This window comes from Ceratotherium simum, chromosome 3 (assembly GCF_057802395.1).
Source record: "Ceratotherium simum simum isolate JZ-2026a chromosome 3, ASM5780239v1, whole genome shotgun sequence".
NCBI classification, from domain to species: Eukaryota; Metazoa; Chordata; class Mammalia; order Perissodactyla; family Rhinocerotidae; genus Ceratotherium; species Ceratotherium simum.
The window spans coordinates 57,967,285-57,990,307 of NC_141902.1; the positions used below are offsets into that span (position 1 = coordinate 57,967,285).

Genomic DNA, 23,023 nt, shown 5'->3' on the forward strand with positions numbered 1-23,023 from the left:
GCTTCAGGGAACACAGTTTGAGAAGTATGCTCTATAGTGTGGAAGCATGCTCTTTGATGATCCCAAAGCAGTTTCAAACTATAAATGAAAAAAGAAAAGAGAAATAGAAAACACTGAGGCTTCTCGAAATTACTATCTAGTCTTTCAAGAAGTCATTCTGACCAAGCCAAGCTCAGGGTCAATGTAAGGAATACATGTTGTGTAAACATCAGGAACCAGAAGTTTCCAGGGAGCTGAACTTTGACCTACAAATGGCCCCTGTCCACAAAGTCACAGGTGTCTGCCTGTGCTGGCCCGTGGCAGCTGCTTTCACAGGTTACCTCATTTAATTCCCTGGCCCTGCAGACTAACTTCCTTCCTCTGACCTTTTATTTCTTTTGGTCAGAAAAAACTCCAAAGGAAGGAATCATTGAGCAGAGCCAAGTCGGGATGAGGTATGATTACTTTTTGGAATGTATTTTTAAGTATAAACATTGTAATGCTGTTGTCAAATGAACATGAGCCCAGAAGTCCAAGGCCTGAAATAAATTAGGCTCGATTTAAGTTGGACTTGGCTATATAGAGAAAGGTTCTCACTGAAAATACAGCTCAGTGACCTCTGGGATTTCCCTTAGTCTAGAGTCTAGTTTCTAGACACTGACATAATGTAGGTTACTTTGGCAGAGTTGGATTTGAAGGGTACCATGCACCCACCACCATCCACTCACCTGCCCATCTACTCACCCACCCACCCACCTAACTGCCCATTCACCAATCCATCCATTTACTAATTTACTCCTCCATCTCTCATTTATCCATCAGTGTCCTAAGCGCTAGAAACAGGACATAGCCCACAACTAGGCTTACAGTCAACTGGGGAAATGAGATGAACACTAATGGAAAAAGAAATACGGCATGTATATATAGAAATATCTGCCTCAAGGTCAAGTGAGTGGGCACATAGTCAGCGCTGCAGCAGTTCAGCAGAGGAAAGGAGAAGTAGTGGCCCAAGCGAGTCAGAGGAAGGCTTACGGAGCAGGTGGGATTTGAACCAGTCCTGGCAGAAAAAGCTGGATTCAGACAGGCAAAGAGGAAATAGCTTGCCCTAGCTGGAGAAGCAGGGAGGGATACAGAAATGCTTTATTATGTGGAGGCCCCAAGTCACCACCTCTCTACCTCACTTCCTCCCCATCAAGTGGCCACTTTCTCGAGGAAACACATCAGGAAGCTGAACTTGCCCTTTCCTCTCTCTCCTCTTCATGAGGGTGGAGGGAAGCGGAGAGCAAGTGGTCAGCAGCCAGTGATGTTCGGTGGGTCGGGCCCCCTTTTCACCACCTGGCACATAATAGTCTTCAATAGATTTGTGTTGGACTCTATTCCGTTTTGTGTCCTCCTTGGAGAGCCTTGTGGAGAGCACAGAGGGGCTGTGAATGGGGAAGATGACACATGGTGGGCTGAGCCCAGGGCTAGGAGTCCAGGGTCCATCACCAACTTCCAAGAGCCTTCTCTCTCAGGGCCTCAGTTTCCTCATCCAAAAAATGAAGGGTTGGACCAGATGTCTCTTTCAGGTCCCAACCCCCATCCCAGCTCACCCTCTTAGGATTCTCTGATGCAGGTCAGTATGTCACATGTACGTATCAGTAGGAAACATACAGGGTGATTTCTGGGTTTCCCACTGTACAGGGTCCAGTCATGGGTTCAGGCTACTGAGATTTATCAGTCATATGTTGATCAACTAAATTTCCAAAGCGAGACTGAGATCAGGGCTTCGGGCAACGAAAGCAGATTGTAGGCAGTCTCAGCAAGATGCCACTGTACCATCCTTACATCCAGCAAAATGCTGAACACACTCAATGCCAAAGGTTTTCCTACAACAAATAATCTGGACATTCACCTTAGCCCTTAACCACTGAGCAGCCTGTAAGAGCCTGGAGAGTAAGAACTGCCCTGGAATCTTTATAACTCTCTCAGGGCCCGCTCACCACGAAGCAGGTAGTCAGCCGGTGTTTGTAGAAATGAAAATCTCAACTGAGGCAGCAGAGTGTCAATTGCGGTGAAGCGTGTCACCCACAGCCAGCAGCAGGACTACCTCACTTGCAGACTCACTTAAAAAAGAACACGTTCTTGATATTTTTTTACTACAAAAGGAGCATGTTCATTATTAAAAGAAAGAAAACATAGAAAAGCACAATACGGAAGCTTCCTGAGATAGCCATTGTTATCATTTTGGTGTCTGCTCTCTTGGATTTTTTTCAGTGTGTACTATAGTGTTTTTCATTTGTTCGTGTTTTAAATGTAATTGGGATGATACCATATGTACTATTTTGGAAACTGCTTTTTCTTTATTCTCTACTTAATATATCGTGAACATTTTCCCACATAATTAAAAATTGTATTACTACCTGATTTTAAATAATATCCTACCAAACAGATAAACCATGGTTTCTAAAGCAAATTCTTAATTTTGGACATTTACATTACTTCTAATTTTTAATATAATTAATAACACTGTTATAAATACCCTTATGTATAAATCTTTGCGTTCATCCCTGATTATCTTTCCTTAAGATAAATTCCAGGAAGTAGAATTCTAGGTCAAAGGTTATGTTAGGGTTTTTGATACTTTACAAATTATCCCCCAGAAAGACTGTCCCACTAATGCTCCTAACAGCTGTAAATATCATTAGCACCCCTACTCCCTACCCCAAACATTTTCACCAAATACTGGCTCATTACTTTTTTCAGCTTTACCATTCTGGTACTTGAAAGATGATATCTCATTGTTGTTTTAATTTGAAGTAAGTTAATTAATTTGTAGTTGATTATTAGTAAGAATGAACATCTTTTCCTATGTTTATTGGTAATTTGAACTGTCTACTCATATATGCTCTGCTAATTTTTCTATTGGAGTGTTTGCCTTTCTCTTATTGTTTATAAAAGCTCTTTACATATTTGTGATATTAACCCTTTGTCACGTATGTTGCAAATATTTTCCCTGATTGCGTTGTCTACAAAGAGGTTTCAGGTCTTCTCAGCAGCACAAGGTGTTAACCAGTTTTTTCCCTTTACCTCTCTCTCCTCCTGCCAGGCACTTTAATCACCCAACCGCCGTGCTTTACGGGCACTCTGAAGAGAAGTGCTCTGTGCCTTTGTGACACTCTTGACATGGTTGGTCACCTGGGCGCTCAATCCAGGTTATACCTTCAAACTTACTGCATAGGCCTGGGGAAACCACCACCATCCTTCATCCCCCACACACCCCACATCCCTGATCCTTTCCTCAAAGCCACCTCACCCTTCCTCCTGGCAATGTCCCTCCTACTGGCTGATTGCAGGAAGGGATGGCATCTGGGTGAGCAGGTCCTGCTGCAGAGTGGGCCTGGTGCCCCCAGGGTGGGCCACAGCTGTAGGGGTAAGCAGCACAACAGACTCCTTTAGGGATGCAAAGCATCTCCCCTGCCCCCAAATTATCCACTATGTTGTTTAGTGTCCTCTGTAACAGGGCGCATACAACGGCTTTCTTTCAAAAGTTAGTACCACGAAGATGTCTGTCCACCCTGAAAAACTGATACTCTTCCTCATTTTAGATAATGAAAACGACATAATCTATCTTATTTCCCTTTTGTAGTCTTGGTGGTCAATGACAACAACAATGACGGCCTAGGTCTTGGGTGTATTTCCTTCCTCCTCCCTTCACACCAGCGGTTCTCAAACCTGTGGGTGTAACAGAATCATCTGGGGAGCCTGATAAAAATGCAGATGTCCAGGTTTACCATAGCTTTGACAAATCATAATCTTTTGGAGGGCATGTGGCTTTGGATTTTCTACTTTTATTTTCAAATTCTCTGTGCCTCTTATTGTATGTTGCCTCAAATCTCTAACATACATGAGCAGGAGGAACTAACTATAAGCGGTTCTGTGTTGCCATCACTGTAGCACCAAGATAGTGAACTGCAGAGCATGTCTGCAAAGACAGAACTCCACCCATTTCATGGATGGCTAAAGGAGGCCCCAAACTGTTAAAGGTGTTGTCCAAGCCAGGACCACCCAAACAATCATTTACAGTCGATCCCAATGCCCAAGCTGATTGACTGCAGGGCAGAAGGCATTTCCCATAGGAATCAAATGGTGCCACCTCCTCAGCTCCCTCCTGCCCCTATGCTCACAAGTGGCCCATTCCCTCATCCCCACCCTCAAAGGGACTTGATTTTAGATCCACACCCAGCATCCCTATGCCCACAAGCCTGGAGGGTAGGGTGGGGGAGGAGGGAACCCCTACAAGTCCTCTTAGAAGCAGATTTCCCTCCAAACTCTCCTCCCACCAACCTCATCTCCCCCGCAGAAGCCAGAGCCTCTGTTGGGCAAGCAGCTCAGAGTTACAGCTGTGCCACCTCCTCTGTCATCGCCACCCTCAATTAGGAGCTACCAGGTGCCCTTGGGGCTGCCGCTCCTTCCCGGTTCCTGTAACTATGCTCTAAGTTGTTACAGGATTTGGCACTGTCTGACATGTTTCCTTTGAGCCTAATTGACAGGACACAGAGAAGGTATGTGTCACATCCAACAAGAGTTATTTTTCCTCTGTCTACCCAAACTGTAGGTTAACTGTAACCTAGAATGGACCCCGGCCTCTAACATGGCCTCTTCCCTCTTCCCCCTAGGCCTTCTTTTTTTTTTTTTTTTTTTTTTTGTGAGGAGATCAGCCCTGTGCTAACATCTGCCAATCCTCCTCTTTTTTTTTTGCTGAGGAAGACGGCCCTGGGCTAACATCTGTGCCCATCTTCCTCCACTTTATATGGGACGCCGCCACAGCATGGCTTGCCAAGCAGTGCGTCGGTGCGCGCCCGGGATCCGAACCAGCGAACCCCAGGCCGCCGCAGCGGAGCGAGCGCACTTAACCGCTTGCACCACCGGGCCGGCCCCCCCCAGGCCTTCTTCACCAGCTGCCTCAGGGTGGCCTTGTCCTAGCCCACATGGCCCATGTGGGCCTCTGCCCCTCTGTGACTGGAGTCACAGAGGGGCAGAGATTAACCAGCAGAGCTCTGAGGGCACAGGGGGCTCAGATCTGGGCAGGACCCCAGGATAACCACAGGCCAGTTCTGTAACTAGCTGGCTCTGGGACCTTGGGTGAGTTTCTTTAACTCTTCTGTGCCTTTGTTTCTTTATCAGTAAGATGGGGATGACAAACACCTCATAGGTTGTGAGGAGGATTAAATGCATTGATACACGTAAGTGCACAGAACAGCATCGGGCACTTGACAAACATGGACAAATATGATTTTAGCTTTAGTTCTCTGGGATTCAGTTTCCTCACCTGTGAAATGAAAATAATACACTTAATTTACAGGACTCTTGAGAAATTTTAGTGAGAGAAATGTGAGAACACTCAGCACACAGCCTGGTATATCCTTGGGGCTCAGTAAATGGTTTCTGAATGATGAGGGATGAATAAATCAGACAGTGAATATCATGGTTCAGAGCAGATGTTTTCACCCATGATTGTAGGTTGCCCTTTCCTGCCCCTCAGCATCCCAGAAAATCAGCTCCACCCCCAGAGAAACAGGTCCACAGAGCAGTCACAGGCCCCCACGCGGGCCAGGCAGGCATGTTCCTGCCTTATCTTGAGAGTTGGCAGGTCCCATCTTTCCTTCCAGAGCAGAGCAAGAAGCCAGGCGGTGTCTCAACACGTCTGGGCCCAGGACGGCCAGTGGACGGATTGTCTCCCTTAGGCCTCCTGACAACACGTCATTTCCTCCAGGTCAGGGACTCTGCAGGGTCTCCTGACAGATGCTAGGTCTGGCTGGCAAGGCTCCTATACACACAGAGACAGTTCCCCAGATAAGCAGAGATATCTGCTTGGGTCCTTGGGTCTCTGTTGAGTGGGCCCACCCCCAGAGCAGACCCAGGGGAATTTCCAGGAAGCCCAGCCAGGAGCAGCTGAGATTGCCATGATCATAACAACAGATGCCCTCTGTGTGCACAGCTCATCATCCGTCACAGTTCTTACGGCGCTGGACTATTCTGACTGTCTACTTGCCTAAATCTTCCACCCTGGGCTGTAACCTCCTGAAAGGCAGGGTCAGCCCTGTCTTGCTCACTGTTGTGCTTTGGCATCCATAAGTGCTCAATAAGTGTGAGTTGAATAAATGAGACTCGAGTGCAGGCAGTGGGAACACAAAGATGAACAAGAAGCAGTTTCTCATTCATATGGGAACCACCAAGTATTTGAAGAAGGCAGCTACCCTGTCCTTACCCTTGCAAATCTATTTTCTAAACTATACATTCACGGGGCTGGCCCGGTGGCATAGTGGTTAAGTTTGCACTCTGTTTCAGCGGCCCAGGTTCGAAGATTCGAATCCCGTGAGCAGACGTATGCACCACTCGTCAAGCCATGCTGTGGTGGCAACCCACATACCAAAAATAGAGAAAGATGGGCACAGATGTTAGCTCAGGGCTAATCTTCCTCAACAAAAAAACAAAAAAAAACAACTATACATTCTGTGCATCTTCTCTCCCACACTCTTTGAAGCCAGAGCTGTTTTGTGGAAGTTCTTTTTACCCCCAGGACACCTAAGTTCGCACAAGGTCACAGTAGGCACTTTGACACAGACAAAACTCAGCTCAGGAGCACTGCATGTGCGCTCTGCTGGAGACCCACCCAGGCACTCTCTGTTCTGGGAGGAATTTTCCCATGGATCCCAGAGGCAAGTAAGATGCAAAGTAATTTGGTCAAAATCTTCCTTCTCCCCTAGCCTCAGAATTATCCAACCATGCTGGGGCTGGAAGGTCAGGATGATCCACAAGCTAGGTGTCAGATCCAAGTCTTTCCAGAGCACATCAGGAGGCGGGAGGGGCAGTCCTGCCCCGACAGCTGCCAACAGCTGCTTCTCACAGAATTGCAGGGGAGCAGAAGGACCCTTTTCACAGTGAAGAAACACCGGGAGTAGCTTGCCCAAGGTCACAGAGCAGTTACAGCAGAGCAGCCTGAGAGCCCCGGTCCCTCAACATCTGGTCTGGGTCTTTCCACTATGGCAAGGATTTCCAAGGTTTTTCTAGTAGCAGAGCTCTTTTTCTTTTCAAGATTTATTTTTTAAAGTTTTAGCAAAGTAATACACGCAAACATGGCTAAATCAAAATGAAATTGCACAGAAGAACTTAGAGTGGAATCAATAGGCCCTGCCCCATTCCTCTCCTGCCTTTGCTTCCCAGAGGCAACCACTTTTAAGCCTTCTTGTATTTAAGAATGTTTGTTTCAAATAAATCTTACATAGAAGTTTAATGTACAAAATATATCAAAGCAAATATGCTTTGGTTGGAAGGAGAACAACACAAAGCACTTGCTTGATTACCACACATACACATACACACACACACACATACACACACACACACACACACGACAGCCCCTGAGTCTGCACCATAGGACTCAATGTGAAAACCACACCACCAAAGCAAACTTCCCCTTACAACACAGCCTCCCGCTTTTACTGGCGGTCTGCTGTGGAGGCAGAGGGCAACTTTCTCCCTGAATAGATACACCTGCACCAGGTATACCTGGATTTTGTCCCCACAGCTCCTCCCTCACCCAGAGGTATCACCATCTGCAGCAAAAGAGTCCTTTACAAAGCCTTGAGGTTCCCTAAGGCTTAGGCTCTGATGGAGGGAGAGAAGTAGGGAGGAATCCATGTGTCACAGCTCATAAAAACGCAAATAGCTAATAGCTAGTTGGATTAGTGGTCATGAATACCTTAATATGAATTAGTTGAATTAGATTGCGTGAGGTCATCCAGAGTTGGCAAGCTGGGAATAGGGGGTGACAAAATGTGTCAGAAGAATGCAACAAGAAGGGAGTGGGAGCACCCTCTGATTGCTTGCTCCTCAGTCCTTCCTTTCTTCGAAATATTTAAGTCAATACTCTTCAACCACTTTCACTACTGGTCTGCACTGGACTCTGCTGTGCAGCCCCATCAGATGCTGAAGGCTGGAACTGGCTCATTCCGCTACTGTCCAGCCATAGCAAAATGCAGCTTGCCACCCAGAAAGAACAATTACCATACATGATACTGCAATCTCCTTCCTTCCTCCTCCTTCCCCCAAGCATTCACAATGCACATTTTCTCCTTCCAAAATTCAGAGCAAATACACAGCCCGGGAAGACAATAGCCTCTTGCCACCAGACAGGGATGGAAAGGAAGTGGGGGCACTGAGTTGCAATCACAGCTCCCAACACAACCTTCCTAGAAATCTCCCTCCCTCTCGGGGCCCTGGGCTGCCCTTCCTTTCCTCTCTGCTCATCACTGGACACTGCATCCCTGAGAACAGTGCTCCTTAAAGTGTGGTCCTTGGACCAGCAGCATTGACTTCACCTGGGAGCTTGTTAGAACAGCAGAATCTCAGACCATATCCCAGTGCTACCAAATCAGATCTCTATGTTAACACAATTCCCAGCTGATTCACGTTCGTATTAAAGTCTGAGAAGCACTGTTTTAGAAAATATAGCAAACCCTCAATCCATTACTTAGCAGATCCTGGGTACCCAAAGATTCACTCCAAATTCCCTTTGGTTATGGACATTCTTGCTGGAAATCCGGACCTATGAGACTGTTTTCATACCTTGGAAAAGGCAGTATAAACAGCAAACAAAAATTAATAAATGTTGAATTACTTCTTCTGTAAATAATAAAAGTAACTCTTGCAGAGTAGCTTTATGATTTACAAAGTGGTTTCTTGTGAGTTCTCTTATTTCGTACTCACTGAATCCCTAGAAGGCCCTGGGGACAGGTATTGCTGACTCCTATGACAGAGGAGGAACCAAGTTCAGGGGCCTTAGAGTGGCACAATCAGCCTCCAACGTGGCACTTAGGATCTATATCTGGTGGAAATGTCATGGCTCAACATGGATCAACCATAGCGTTTGGAGGCAAGAAAGACCTGATTTTTTAAGTGTTTAATAACAGTTCATCAGAAATTCTCTTTTTTGGGGGGCCTTCTTGTTGGGAACATGAATTGGCTTTATCTGCCATAATAATGAACAATATCCTGTATATGTGCTTTGATCAAATATTTTCTTAAAGGTCTTAAAGTTTCTCCTATTTATCACCGTGTCTTCCATAGCATCTATCACAGTAATTTGCATACAACTGTCAATAAATATTTGTGAATTAATTAATTGACACATGACCAACTGGCAGATTTATTAGAACGTGTCTTTTCATCTCTCATTGGCGAGGCCTGTAAACTGAGCTATAGGTACGAGAAATTGGGGTGTTACTCCTAAAATACAAACTAGATTCCTGATGTCATCTTGTTTTCTTTTAATCTGCCTATTTCTCCTCAGTTTACAAGGTCATGCATACACACACACACACACACACACACACACACACAATTCCATTTAACGGAGGATTACAGTTAACTGACGTTTCACAGAGTAAGGCTCACAGACAATGTGTCTGATTGTCTCATATGGTTTCAGTCTGACACAGAAGGCAATTCTCAGACAGGAGATTCAGAACTATATTCAACATTGACAGCAGCCTTGGAAGATTCTCCAGTTTACTTAAAAACATCAAATTACTCTTATTATTTTGCAGTCATATCTTCTCTATAAAGACTTTTTACTATTTTAAAAAAATAACAGCTAACATTTATTTTTTTCTGTATTTGAGGCACCATTCTAAATGTATTAACTCACTTAACAACCTCTTAACAACCCTATAATGGAAGCATCATTATTGTCCCCTGTTTATAGATGAGGCTACTAGGGCACAGAGAGGGGAAGTAATTTTTCAGTCACACAGTTAGGAAGAGGCAAAGCTGGAATGTGAACCCATAGAGACTGGCCAGAGCCTGTACTCTTCACCTCAACTGCCTCATCAAGAGTGGTGGGAAACCGAGTTGGCAATCTGGAGAGATGATGAGATAGAAGGTCAGGCTCTTGTTCACCTTGAAAGCCAAGCAGGGTCAAGTCTGCCCCACCCCAAACATCACCAGAGTTTGCTGGGAACTTGGCCACAAGAGAGAAGTCAACCCAAGTTTCTACTTATTATTTGTTCCATCCAAAGGAAGGTCACCAGCTGACCCCTGAGGGTCCTTTCTACCTCAGTCACAGGCGATTGTAAACTTTTAGGTCAGACCTACACAGGCAGAGCCCCCATCCTGGGCCCCCACTGGGATGTGTGATCCCAGGAGTCAGATGACCTGGGATCTGGTACCACTTCCCTTGAAACATGCTTGGGATAAGTCATAAACTCCTTCAGCCTCTGTTTCTTCTTCTGCAAAATGCGGGTAATCCCTGCCTACATGAGGCTGCTATGAGGTCCAAATGGGATAAGGGAAGTGAACGCACTTTGTAAACAGCAAAAGGCCACACAAACGCATGGAATGATATGTATAAGCTCCATTGGTCTCACACATAGACACAGGAGGCAGCTATTTGGCAGGAGTTCAGAGGGCCTTTGCCCACAATACACCCATTGCCTATCATCTTATCTCTAACGTGTCATTTCTCGGAGTTCTGGGGCTTTTTAACAGAGAATCCTCTAGTTAACGCCCAATGATCAAAAGCAAATCAGTCATCCTCTCCGGGCCTTAGTTTCCTCATTTTAAATGAGATGACTGGAGTGCATAGATAGTCTTCAAACTTCTTAGCTGAGAAAGCCCAAGATGTAAAACAGATGAAAACAGAAATGCTAGGGGTGAGGGAGCCACATGCTCAATTCCCCTTTCCCCTTCCTCTTGCGGTGGCCCTGGGGACCCTGGGTTCTAAGAAACACAGCTTGTAAATCACTGGGGCAGGTGCATTCCGTGTTCCCTTCTGTCTCTAGCCTAGGGGATTCCATGATTTGTGCTGGGAGCTGGTGAAGAATGTCGGGGTGAACTGGGGGCCAAAGTGATTCTTACAGTCAAGTCAGGGGACCAGGCTACATGGAAAACTGGCTGAGTTTGGAGTGGGATATTCACAAAGTTAAGCAGATACGGCTTGCAGTTGCCCATGGAGAATTCATCCCTTTTGGGTAAGTTAGTTTGCTGCTATGCCTCAGTTTTTTCATCTTTAAAATGAGGTTACATAATCTTCTTTACAGAAGAACCCTAAATAATGTATGTAGATACTCACCCCCCCCAAGAGGTAGAGCTTAATTCCCCTCCCCTTAAGTGTGAGCTAGACTTAGTGACTCACTTCTAACAAACAGAGTATGAAAGGGAAAAACAGTAACTTTCCTGTGGAGAAACCTAGCCGACACCACCTTAACCAAGAGATCAAAGTTAACATCACCAATGATAAGTCATGTTGTTATCAGATACCCCCCTACCATGAGGGGATGAGAAGGACATTTCACCTCTGTGGTATTCTTCCCCCAAATCCATGACCTCATAAAAAAACATTGGACAAACCCAAATTAAGGGACAGTCTACAAAACACTCAACCAGTACTCCTCAAACTCCTCAAGATCATGAAAAACGAAGACTAGCAAACAGTCACAGACCAGAGGAGATTAAGGAGATATGACAACTAAATGCAATGTGGTATCCTAGATGGGATCCTGGAACAGAAAAAAGGACATTAATGGAAAACTGGTGAAATCCACATAGAGTCTAGAGTTTAGTTAATAGTAACATACTAATGTTGGTTTCTTAGTTTTAAAAAACATACCACGGGTATGTAAGATGTTACTAACATTAGGGGAAACTGAGGGAGCAGAATACAGGAACTCTCTGTACCATCTTTGTGATTTTTCTGTAGTGCCCCCATAGTGTTTTTTGACATGTTCCTTTGTCCTCTGTATTTCCCATAGATTGGTAGTTGGATGTAGAGGCTTGATCAGATTCAGGTTTGAGTTTCTGGCAAAACTCCATAGGTGGCGTGGTGTGCTTCCATCAGGAGGTACAAACAGTCTGACTGTCTCTCTCATTGTGATATTAACAGCTTTTGAAGACTAATGCCTAGATCCACTAATTCAATAGGGGGGTTCATTTTTTAAAAAATCATCATCATCATCATCCATGACTTGCCTCATGCTGATACCTTTGCCTGGATGGGACAGCTTTGTTTAGACCAGCAGTGTGTTGAGGATTTTGAACTTCTTACTGCAATACAGACTTTCAAAGCTGTTATTGCCCCATTTGTATGGGGTGGAGGTGGGGGTCTCTGCTAGGCCTCAATAGAATCTGCTGTCTGGTTTGGTGGGGTCTCCCCATCAGCTTTCACCCCAACAATTAGTGGGCCCCAAGGTTTGGCAGTGCACTTTCTCACAGGCTCTGGGTCCCACACACGAATGCACTGAGCACGTGCAGAACTGTCTCCTGAGTCAGCCATGGACCCGCTGAGAGCCATACCCTCCCTTTCAACAGCCACAAGTTGTTCTTTGACCTCACATTCTTGGCTTCAGGGCCAAAATCAGTGATGACTTCTCTTTCTTTCCTTTGAAACTTAATTCCTTCTACTCCCCATAGCTCCTTTTAGAGGAGGGTTTTCACGAGCTTTCAAAACACTCTCTTACCTAATCCTCCTAGCACTTAAGTGAGTAAGGAAGGTGACTAGCAGAGAGCCCCACTCCCCAGGCAGGGAAAATGAGCCCAAAGAGCATGGCTGGTCTACCTGCTGTCCTGCTCTGGCCTGAGGTCTGCACTAAAGATCTTGCCTTTAACAAGACAAAGACATGTCTTCTAAGTAAGTCCAATATCCACCCCTGAGGGATCTTCCTACCTGTGGTGTTGCGGAAGACAGAAGGCTCTCAGCAGGAAGGGGATCCAGTAAGCTCATGGCAAATCATCCTGCCTAGATTTTCCCAAATAGCAGCAATTTCAAACACTTTGTTCCACTCTCAGACTCTGTGTGTGGGGCCATGTGTTTTGATCAGGGGTTTAGTAAACAGTGTCATCACAGATATTAGAAACAAGAGCAGAAACATCCTCCCTTGACGTAAATCCCAGCTGTTGGTCCAGGAATACCACATGCAGTTTAGAAAAGATATGCAAGTGCTGGAGAAGATGGGGATGGCCTTGTACCAATCTGCTCCGAGTCCCTCATGCTTGAAGCCAACAGCAAACACTGTGAGATAGATGGCCAAGGTGGGGGCAGGAGGGGAAAGAAACAAACTATCTTGCCCACAAAGGAGGCGAAGTGAAACAAGGACTGGATCCAGGAGTAGAACGAGACCAACCCACACAAATCTCTGCAACGTGGGCAAAACCAGCCTGCCCAGCATCACTCTGCCCGTACCATCTCCTGGCACCCCATCATTCCCAAGAAGGCTTCAGGACCAACCCGCACTGAGTGGTCCCAGCCCACCACACTGGTCCACTTAGCTTCCCTAGGCCAGCCCTGACTCCTCTGCTGCCACAGCAGCACCTGCCACTGAGGTCTGTACCCACTTGAATCATGACACATGCAGCTTTTGCCAGTTTACCAAAACCAGGCCAGAGTCAGAGAATCAGCCCTTGCCATCAGAGGCCACAGGCCTCCAGGCTGACAGGTCAGGGAGCAGAGGACACCAAAACAACTCTCCTCATAATACATCCTGGTCTATTCAATATATGTCAGCCCCTGCCACCCCAGCTAAGGATGTGCAGTCCTAGCACCTATATCAGGACCCTCAAGAGAAGCCACAAACTCCCCAAAGCAGGGCAGAACCAACCAAGGCAAATTGTCTGAGATCCCCAGCACACAATAAAACCTGGCAAACCTCATGGAACCTGGAAATAAAGGGAACTTCTCACCAACACCCTCACATTACAGATGGAGAAACCGAGGCCCAGTAAAGGGAATGGACTTGGTCAACCTTCCTACTCTCCCAGGCAGATCCAGGACCAGACAGGTCTCCTGACAGGCAGCCCAGTCATCTTTCCTCTCCACCCATCTCATGTGTCAGACAGCTCAGACTTGGTGCCTACATGGGGAGGGCCTGGCAGCTGGGAGAGGAGAAAGCCAAGTCCAGATTACATCAATCCCGCAGGTAGCCAAGAAGAAAGTAGAGACTATTCTTCCCACCTGCCCACAGGTAGCCCAGCTCCAGAAAGCCACTGAAAATGCAGGAGGCTCAAACCTCGCTCAGAAAAACCTCCACCAGCTACAGGAAAGGCAGAGAGCTAAAAGACAGTGGTAGGCCCATCCTCACTTCATCATGCTTATCACCATACAGTACTTTCTCATGTACCCCCAAAAGATGGCAAGGTATAAGATCCCCCCAGCCTGTAATCTGGCTCCCTCAGTTTCAGTGCCCCCAAATCTTCCTTCTACTCTCCTATCATGGCAACCCATCCCCTGCTCACACTGCCCAAGATATCCACCTCCTCCTAGCTCCAGCCAGAGTTTTCCATCCTCGCAGGGCCAGTTGGAAGCCCCCCTCCTCCAGGAAGCCTTCTCTGCCTAATGAAGCCCCTCCTCTGATCTCCCAGCCCCAGAGAAAGTTAGACGTGGGAAGGAAGGCAGAGGTCCCCTCCTGGAGGACATGTGCTTACTCAGCACTGGGATTCCTCATAACTCACTGGGACGGCTCTCTGATGGGCTCCTAATGGTTACCTAATTTCTGCAGTTTGATTGTTACACTGAAAAAGGGAGCAAGAGTCCTACTTTTTGGCACATCAAACAGCTTGGGGCATGCAACAGTGTTTGATAGATGCCATTTAGCACTACATATCAAGAACCACACAACCCAAACGTCCATCAGCTGATGCATGGACGAATAAAATGTGCCTATATCCATTCAATGGATTATTTGGCAATTAAAAGGAATGAAGTACTGATACTACTATAATGTGGATGAACCTTAAAAACATTATGCTAAGTGAAAGAAGCCAGTCATAAAACTCCACATATTGTATGATTCCATTTATATAAAATGACCAGAATAGGCAAATCCATAGAGACAAAAGTAGATCCGTGGTTGCCTACAGCTGGAGGGATTGGGGGAAATGGGGAGTGACTGTTAACGGTTATGGGGTTTCTTTTTTGGGGTGATAGAATGTTCTAAAATTGATTGTGGCAATGACACACAACCCTGTAAATATACTAGAAGCCATTGACTTGTACACAATAAATGGGTGAATTGTATGTGAATTATATCTCCACTTAAAGAAATAAAAAAAGAACCATAAAAATACTTACTCACATGTTTTTACTGGGTGATGTCAACTGTGCCTAAATGTGCAGGTCCTTTATGAAACACGTCTACATATATTGGCCCTGGGTCTTATCTCAGCACCCTGTGAAGTCAACATTATCACCATTTTACACACCAGGAAGTTGAGGTTCAGAGAGTTAAGGTCACATAGCTAACCAGCCACACATCTGGATCTTAAAATCAGATGATCTGAGGCTGAGTCCAGTGTTCTTTGGGAATGTAGCCCATGGAGAGACTTCCAAAGAAAGAACACAGCTCCACAGACAAAGAAAAGCTGGAACCAAGCTAAACATCCTCCACTAAGGAACTACAGTGGCAATTAGTTGTTCCAGATGCCATGGAAGATTACACAAACATTAAATAGGAGCATAGTGCGTTATAAAATAATGTCAAGTGAACATGTGCAAATGATATGTACAGTTTGATTACAGTTTTTGTTTTGTTTTAAATACATTCATGTGGCCAAAAAATAGTAGAGAACACAGATGCAAAAATGTGCTAGGATGATGAATAGTTGAGTGAAACCTTTCCTTTTAAAATTTCCTGTGTTAACAATAAAAAAAAAAAGAGAGAGAGAGAGAAAACAAACACTCAAATGGACACCTCCAATCAGCACAGCAGAGCACTGTAATTATCCAATCAGGGGTGATCTCAGGAGGGGGTCAGCAGTCTCCACAACACAGAACACTGGGCTGCAGGGTCACCAAGGGCCTTACAGTCAATGGGGAGGAAAGGGCAGGACCCCTTTTTAGTCTGCAAACATAAGACCTCCTCTTTGTCAAAAGGAGCACAGGGAAGTTGGCCAGCATTTATTCAGTCACTACTGATCTTTCCTTCAAAATGTTCTTTGTGTCCTGGACACGAGGCCCTCTGTTTTCACCTCTGGTGCACACCTCCATCATAACATTCAGCACATTTTACTGAAATTCTCTCTTTATATATTCCTCTTCCTCACTAGATTATACATCCTTGGGCAGAGCCAGTAATCACCCATCCTTGTACCCCCAGGAACCTAATACAGGGCTGGATACACAGAAGGTCTGCAGTACATGAATGGAATTGGCTAGACTCTCTTCATACCTGCCACCCTCTTGAGCTAGACTTTTACAGACAAATATACTTTGCACAACCTCCTGATCAGCGTTCCTGCCCACAGTCCTCCACCCACACTCCTAGTTCCCTCTACACATCCCCAAGTCTATCTTCCTGAAACACTGATGTCATCACATTCTCTTCTCTCAAGACCTGTTTTCCCCTTCCCATGAAGCAGAGAACCTCGGCCAGGCCCCAGGGCTTTTTCATCACCTGGCCCTCTTCTACTTCTGGCTTCCCAGTAGGCACAGCCCAACCACTCATTCCCACCTCCAGGCTTCTACCAGCCCTATTTGCCTATCCTGAGATAGCTTCTGCCTACTCAAATCCTACCTCTTCTTTCAGTTCAAGTTCCAACTCCTCCCGGAAGCCTTCCCTGATCATGCCAATCCCCAGGGATCCTCGCCTCTGAATGTGTCAGCCTCCAATGTTGAGTACACTTAATTACCTTTTGTACCCTTTTCTTTCCTGTGTTTGTCTTTTCCCCACTCCCAAACTAGATTAATCTTCTTAAGGGCAGGGCAATGTCTCACCCTTCATCACTGTGACCCACCACACCCACTGAAAGACAGACACATTGTAGAAGCTCAAGATTTAGTGGTGGTTAGCTCTGTAAATCCGAAACACAGTCATGGTAAGTAATGACAAAGTGTTTTCTGGGTGGTACAGACTTGTTCTAGGCAGCCAGCACAGTTGGGGCATGGGCAGGAAGGTTTGTAAAAGAGCCTTAGAAATTCAAATCTATGCCACTGAAACTTAAGCTGAGTTCTCTGTAGCACCTGATGGTATAAACCAGTGCTTCTCAAAGTGTGCCCCCCAGACCAGTAGCATCAGCATCACCCAGAAACTTTTTAGAAATGCAGGTTCTCAGGCCCCACCTCAGACCTCATGAATCAGAAACTCCAGGGCAGGGCCCAGCATCTGTGGTTGCTCAAGCCCTCCAGGTGATTCCAATGTCCACTAACGTTTGAGAACCACTAGTGTAAACACACAAGAGGAATATCCTGGTATATCAGAACGAGCAGTTCCTTCCATCTCTAAAGACTGCCTATGGATATAATTTTTAACTCATGTCTTCCTATTTACTATCACTACTACTATTAAAATTGAAATTGTAGTTAGGAAAATTGTCAGACAGAACTAAGCAGCTAATAACTGTTGTTAGTACTAGTAGTAAGTAGCAGTAGTAGTGGTGGTGCTGTTACTACTAGTAGTAGAAGTAGTAGTAGTAGTACCAGTAGTAGTACTAGTACTAATAACAGTTATCAACTGCTTAGTACTCTCTGCCAATTTTCCTAACTACAGTTTTCAGGAGCAAGAGGGTAATTGGACGATAAATCCATGAGGCATGGGTATGGGCATTCCTGACCCTTTCATATGACGATGTTCCCCGTTTGACTCTGCCTTCAACCAGTGATTTCTCATCACTCCCTAAGCCCAGAGGACAACTTCATGCAAAGGCTCCACTGCCTGCCTTCTCAATCAGCTTGCTCTTCAGCTTGCACTTCAATCATTCTGAGCCCCTACGGGAGGTTTTGATCTCTCATTTGTGTACCTGCCCCCACCTCTGAAAACATTGGGTCAGTCTGCTGGCATGTCCAGTTTTATCCCATCCATGAGGACAAGCCTCACATCCCCTCATTCTTCAGCACCTGCCCCAGTCTGCAGATTGCTGGGTGGGATGGGTTTGTGTGCAGAGCAGCAGCCCAGATTCCTATAATCTTATTTATAAACTGTGGATGCTTGTCCTGACTCCATCAGAAGAAGGTTCAGGGGAGGCCTGCAGTCCTGGGGGAGAATCTGCAGAGCACAGCATGGCCATGCAGAAGTGGCTGACTCATTCTGTGGTCTCCCGGTCTTTGGGACACAGCAAGAATGCAGACCTGGGGCTACTTGGCAAAGGGCACCTGATCTGGGCCCTTAGGATCAGCAAGTGGTCAGGACAAGGGAACAGATGAAGCCATATGCAAAGGTGTCCTCAGGGTAAATGAGGCAGGCTGGAGTGGAGGAAACACTGGAGGGCTGGCTATAACTGTAACTTTGCACCCCCAGTTGTGTGACTGTGGCCAGCTAGTCACCTCCCATCTGTGAGCCTTCTCTTCCCTACCTGTGACGCCAGAAAGTGAAGACGGTTTCAAAAATTCCTCCCACAAACATTCAAGGATTTAGGAGAAAAATAATGCTACAGCCTTCGGACACTCTAAACCAGGGCTGTGGATGATGGAAATGTTCTGTAAGTGTGCTTTCCAATGCGGCAGCCGCTAGCCACATGTGGCTCCTGAGCACTGAAATGTGGTACTATGACTGAGAAACTCATCTGTAATATTACTTAATTTTAATTACTTTACATTTAAATTTAAATAGCCACTCGTGGCTGGTGCTACTGCACTGCACTACGTAGCTCTAAGTGCATTCATGAAATGCAAGTCCTTTAGAACCTTGTCTCTATATAGCAACTGAAAAGAAAAAATTAACTTAATCTTCTGGTTTTAAAATGCTTTAATTTAAATGGCAGAAACTCTGAGCACCCCTTGGAGAAGTCGCAGGAAGCAAAGCCCCTCTTCCTGGGTCCTTATCCCAGCCTTTCCACCAGCCAACTTTGTGGGGAGCTAGGAGTCTCTTCACCAACCTTAGCTCAGTCTTACCTGTCTGTGTCCCAGCTCCTTCTATAAAGTGCAAACCAGACACTCTGACTTCCTCACACAGTTGTGAGGACACACTGCAAAGCTGTACCCCAAGGAACATTAACAGTGCTAGCAAACACACATTACCATCACCAATCACCACCCAACCCTGCCATAGCGACCTTCCTCTAGCCTCAGTAAATGGCCCTTTAACCATTGGGAGGCTGGGGAAAGGGTGATGATAATGCGGCCAGGAGCAAGGGGCGGGGAGAAAGTTTCAGGCAGCCACTGATTTATCAAACAGTCAACAAAATACTCTACGTGGCTTACATGTATTCAATAAATGTGAGCAATCAATCTGCCAACAATTCCACTTTCCAGATGTTCCAGATGTTTACCTAACAATTATACTGGTGCAAGTGTGGCACAAGAGTTTGTCTTGTTTACTGCAGAATCCTCACTGCCCAGAACCATATTTGGCAGACAGAAGGTAAATAAATCAGGTATGCAGGTGCATGTACAAGGATGCTCATCGTGGTAAACAACCTAAACGTCTATCAACGAGGACACTAGTTAAATTCATTATGGTCCATCCATAATAGGTATCTATGCAGCTGTTAAAAAGAACATCTCACACACACACACACATACACACATACGCTGACCTGGGAAAACGCACAAGATTAAAATATCAAATTGCAGAACAACATTGTGATCCGATCTACATTTTAAAAAACAGAATATGTGTATGTACGCCTGTATGTGCATAGACAATTTCTGGAAGGACACACAGAAACTTAACAACAGTCACTTCTGAGGATGGGGCCGGAGAGGTTCAGGAGGATGGGGGAGGGAACTTTTCAATGCACTATTTGATTTTTTCTTTATTAACTAGTTTTCTTTTTCAACTATAAAAGTTCAACATGATCATGTTAGAAATTCTCTCTGGAATGTCACATGGCCAATAAATATATTTACTGAGGGAATGACAGAGAAAAATGTTTACACTGTAATGTAATTGGGGAAAACAGGATATAAATTTTATCTTCGGTGTGATCATAATGTCAAACAGACAAAAAAGAACACACAGAAGCAAACCATGACACAGCTCGTAATAGTCTAGTCCCTGTAAGACCTCAGGCCCCTGCCAACCCCACCCCCAGACAATCCACAAGGTGGCAACCCAATCATTAAGGAGCTGACGCATCCTGCAGCCAGAGTGCAGGAAGCGGTCGCAGTAACATTGCAGATGTTCTGTAAGTGAGACAAGGCCCCGGCTCCCTCATTCTGGGGGAGCCCAGGGGTGGAGCAGGCCTGCCTTAACTCCACCTAACGGCTGAGACCTTGTTCTTCCTTACCGAGGTTTTAGGTTAGGAGTTGCAAGTCAGAAGACATTAAGTGAATCTGTGTGATCTTAAAAGGCCAGAAACTAGTAGCTTTAACCACCTTGGGTGCCTTTAAGACTCAGTAATGGGGCAGCAAAGTGAAACCAGGTGCAAGACTTCCAAGCAGCTGAGATGTCTCTGATTACCTTGCAGCAGCCCCATGGAAGCACATTCCTTAAGAAAACAGAAGGTTTTGCTGGGGGAAGGAGCAAGAATTCAAAAGTAAAGAACCTAAGAGCTGGAAGGCCCTGAGATACCATCTAGCCCAACCCCCAGAGAAGGAATTGAGGCCTAGATAAGAATGCATTCCTTCTGAAATGACTGCAGAGCTGGGATGGAGGGTTCTATTAAGTGACCAGAGTTATACGTTTCCTGGCGGCAACTGGGAAAGCAAGCCTGATTTGAGAAACTATCCGTTCTGGAAAAATACAGTTGGCTGCACATCACATGGAAGCCATAGGAAACAAGGGTCCAGTCCCTGAAAATGTTCCAGCCTCACATGAATAAATCATGATGCCATTGTGAGCAGACAGAAATCGTCCACTTCAGGACTAGTCATTTCACTCAGCAAATCCAGACCTTCTTTGGGTGTGGCTGGCAGCTTCGCCAGAAAGAAACACCTTCCGGGTAGGGTTCTGAGCCAGGCGGCTCGGCTGCCTGAGCCCTGACTGAGGTTGCAGAGACACGGGTCAAGTGTTTGTTTACTTCCTTTTCCTCTAAGTGGGCTCCAAGATGGCATTCTCCCATCCCAGAGAACCTGGCCCCTAGGAAGTGGGGTTATCTCGAAGACTGCTTACAGAGAAAAGTGTGATCCATCCTGCAGTTTGGTTTTTAGGAAAACTACCTGAGTAAGCAGCAGTGCTGGAGGCGGGGTGGAGGAGCGGGTATCTCTGACCTATCGCAGGCACAGGGAGAACCTTCATGTTGGTTCAGGCCCTGCCATTATCAGACATGATCCTTCAGAGACCTCAGGGCTATTAGGACAATCACACAATGTGCAACCTGAAAGGGAGCTCTGAGAGTACCTAATAGTCCAACACTGGTTTTCCAAAGGAAGAAATGAGAACCCAGGAAGTAGGTGGCTTATTCAAAGCCACCTGATAATTTAGGAACCCACCCACTTCCTGGGTCATCCTTTCAGGGAAGGACGGGGAGATCTGGTCAGAGGAGCAGAGCAGATCTTTGCAGGGTGTAAGTCAGGGCAAAGCGGCAGGAGAGGGTACTGCGTGGTCAGGGACCTGCGCCAGCTGCAGTCCGGCAGGAAACACGGGTCAAGTGTTTATTTACTTGGCTGATCCACAGGGCCCTGCCACACCAAGGACACCCTCTCTCCTGCCTATGCCATGCAAGATAAGGACAGCATGTTCCAGGCAGGAATTACCACTCGGAAGTTCAAAAGCAGCTAACCCCAGGGCTCTATGAGCTCTTGATACAAGGTCCTCCCATTGCCGTCTACTGGGGGCCAAGACCCACTTGACCATAAGGCTCAGGGGGCTGCTTGCAGAGGGGAGGCAGCTGTGTCCACACAGGGCCCAGCCTGCAGTGAGGGCACTGAGCCCAAAGGTCTCAGGCAACTCCAGGAGGAAAAAGGGGTGGCAGGTGTAGTGGATTGAATAGTGGTGCCCAAAAAGATACGTCCATGTCCTAATCCCCAGAATGTGTGAATGTGACCTTATTTGGAACAAGGGTCTTTGGGGATGTAACTAGTTTAAGGATCTTGAGATGAGATCATTCTGGATTACCTGGGTGGGCTCTAAATCCAACGACAGGTGTCATAAAAGTGAGGCAGAGGGAAATTAGACAAAAGAGAAGGACACACAGAGGCACACAGGGGAGAAGGCAATGTGAAGACAGAAGCAGAGATTGGAGTGATGCTTCTACAAGCCAAGGAATGCCCAGGATTACCAGCAGCCACCAAAAGCTAGGTGAGAGGCATGGAACCGATTCTCCCTCAGAGCTTCCAGACGGAACCAATCCTGCCAACACCTTGATTTCAGACTTCTGGTCTCCACAACTGTGAGATAATAAATGTCTGTTGTTTTAAACTACCTGGTTTGTGGTAATTCATTATGGCAGCCCCGGGAAACTAACACAGCAGGGAAGGGGGTTGGGGAAACAGGATTGGGGGTTCAGGAGTTCTAGGAGAAGATGCCCCTCATCTTTCTGTAACAGGAGTCACGAGGCCTGTGGTAGTGGGACCCTCCCAGGAGGGGGTCCAAGAGGACAAAGCAGCCTCTGGCTCCTGAGGACTTCAGGCCAGCTGGATGCAGGGTCCATGAACAGGAGCCCTCTCCACCCCACCCTGCCCTACTCTCTCGTCAGGCATGGCTGCCACCAGCAGGACTCACAGCCTCTTAAAGATTCTCTGTCCAGAGCTGCGGTCCTGTCCACCCACCCCAGACTCCTCCACACCTGACTCTCCCTACCCAAAAGTAACTAGACCATCCTTCTCCAGCAAGTTTCTCAGATTCCATTATCACAGAGGCAGTGTAGTTCAGTGAAAAGTGTTCTGGCTTTGGAGTCAAACAGACCTGGATTTTAATCCCAGGGTGACTTGGGATATGAGTGATTTGACCTCTCTGAGCCTCAGTTTTCTCATCTGTAAAGTGGGGTAAATAATCACTGCCTCATAGGGTTACTATGACAATTAGAAATAGCACATGTAAAATGCCCAGCCTGTGGTCTGTATACAACAGGAGCACAATAAATGGTAGCAATTATCATCATCAGTATTTACGTGAATAACAAAGTCTTTCTGGAACATTGGCCTGAGCCCATCTTGTTCTCATAACTGTGGTGGATACTGAGGTCCACAACCTGGGGG

General features: G+C 46.2%; 1 protein-coding gene across 2 annotated transcripts in view; it reads right to left on the minus strand.

The window, feature by feature from the left end:
* The window catches only part of DAPK2 (death associated protein kinase 2), a 113,555-nt gene that overhangs the window by 62,789 nt on the left and 27,743 nt on the right, over positions 1 to 23,023 (minus strand). The gene's annotated exons all lie outside the window — the stretch shown is intronic.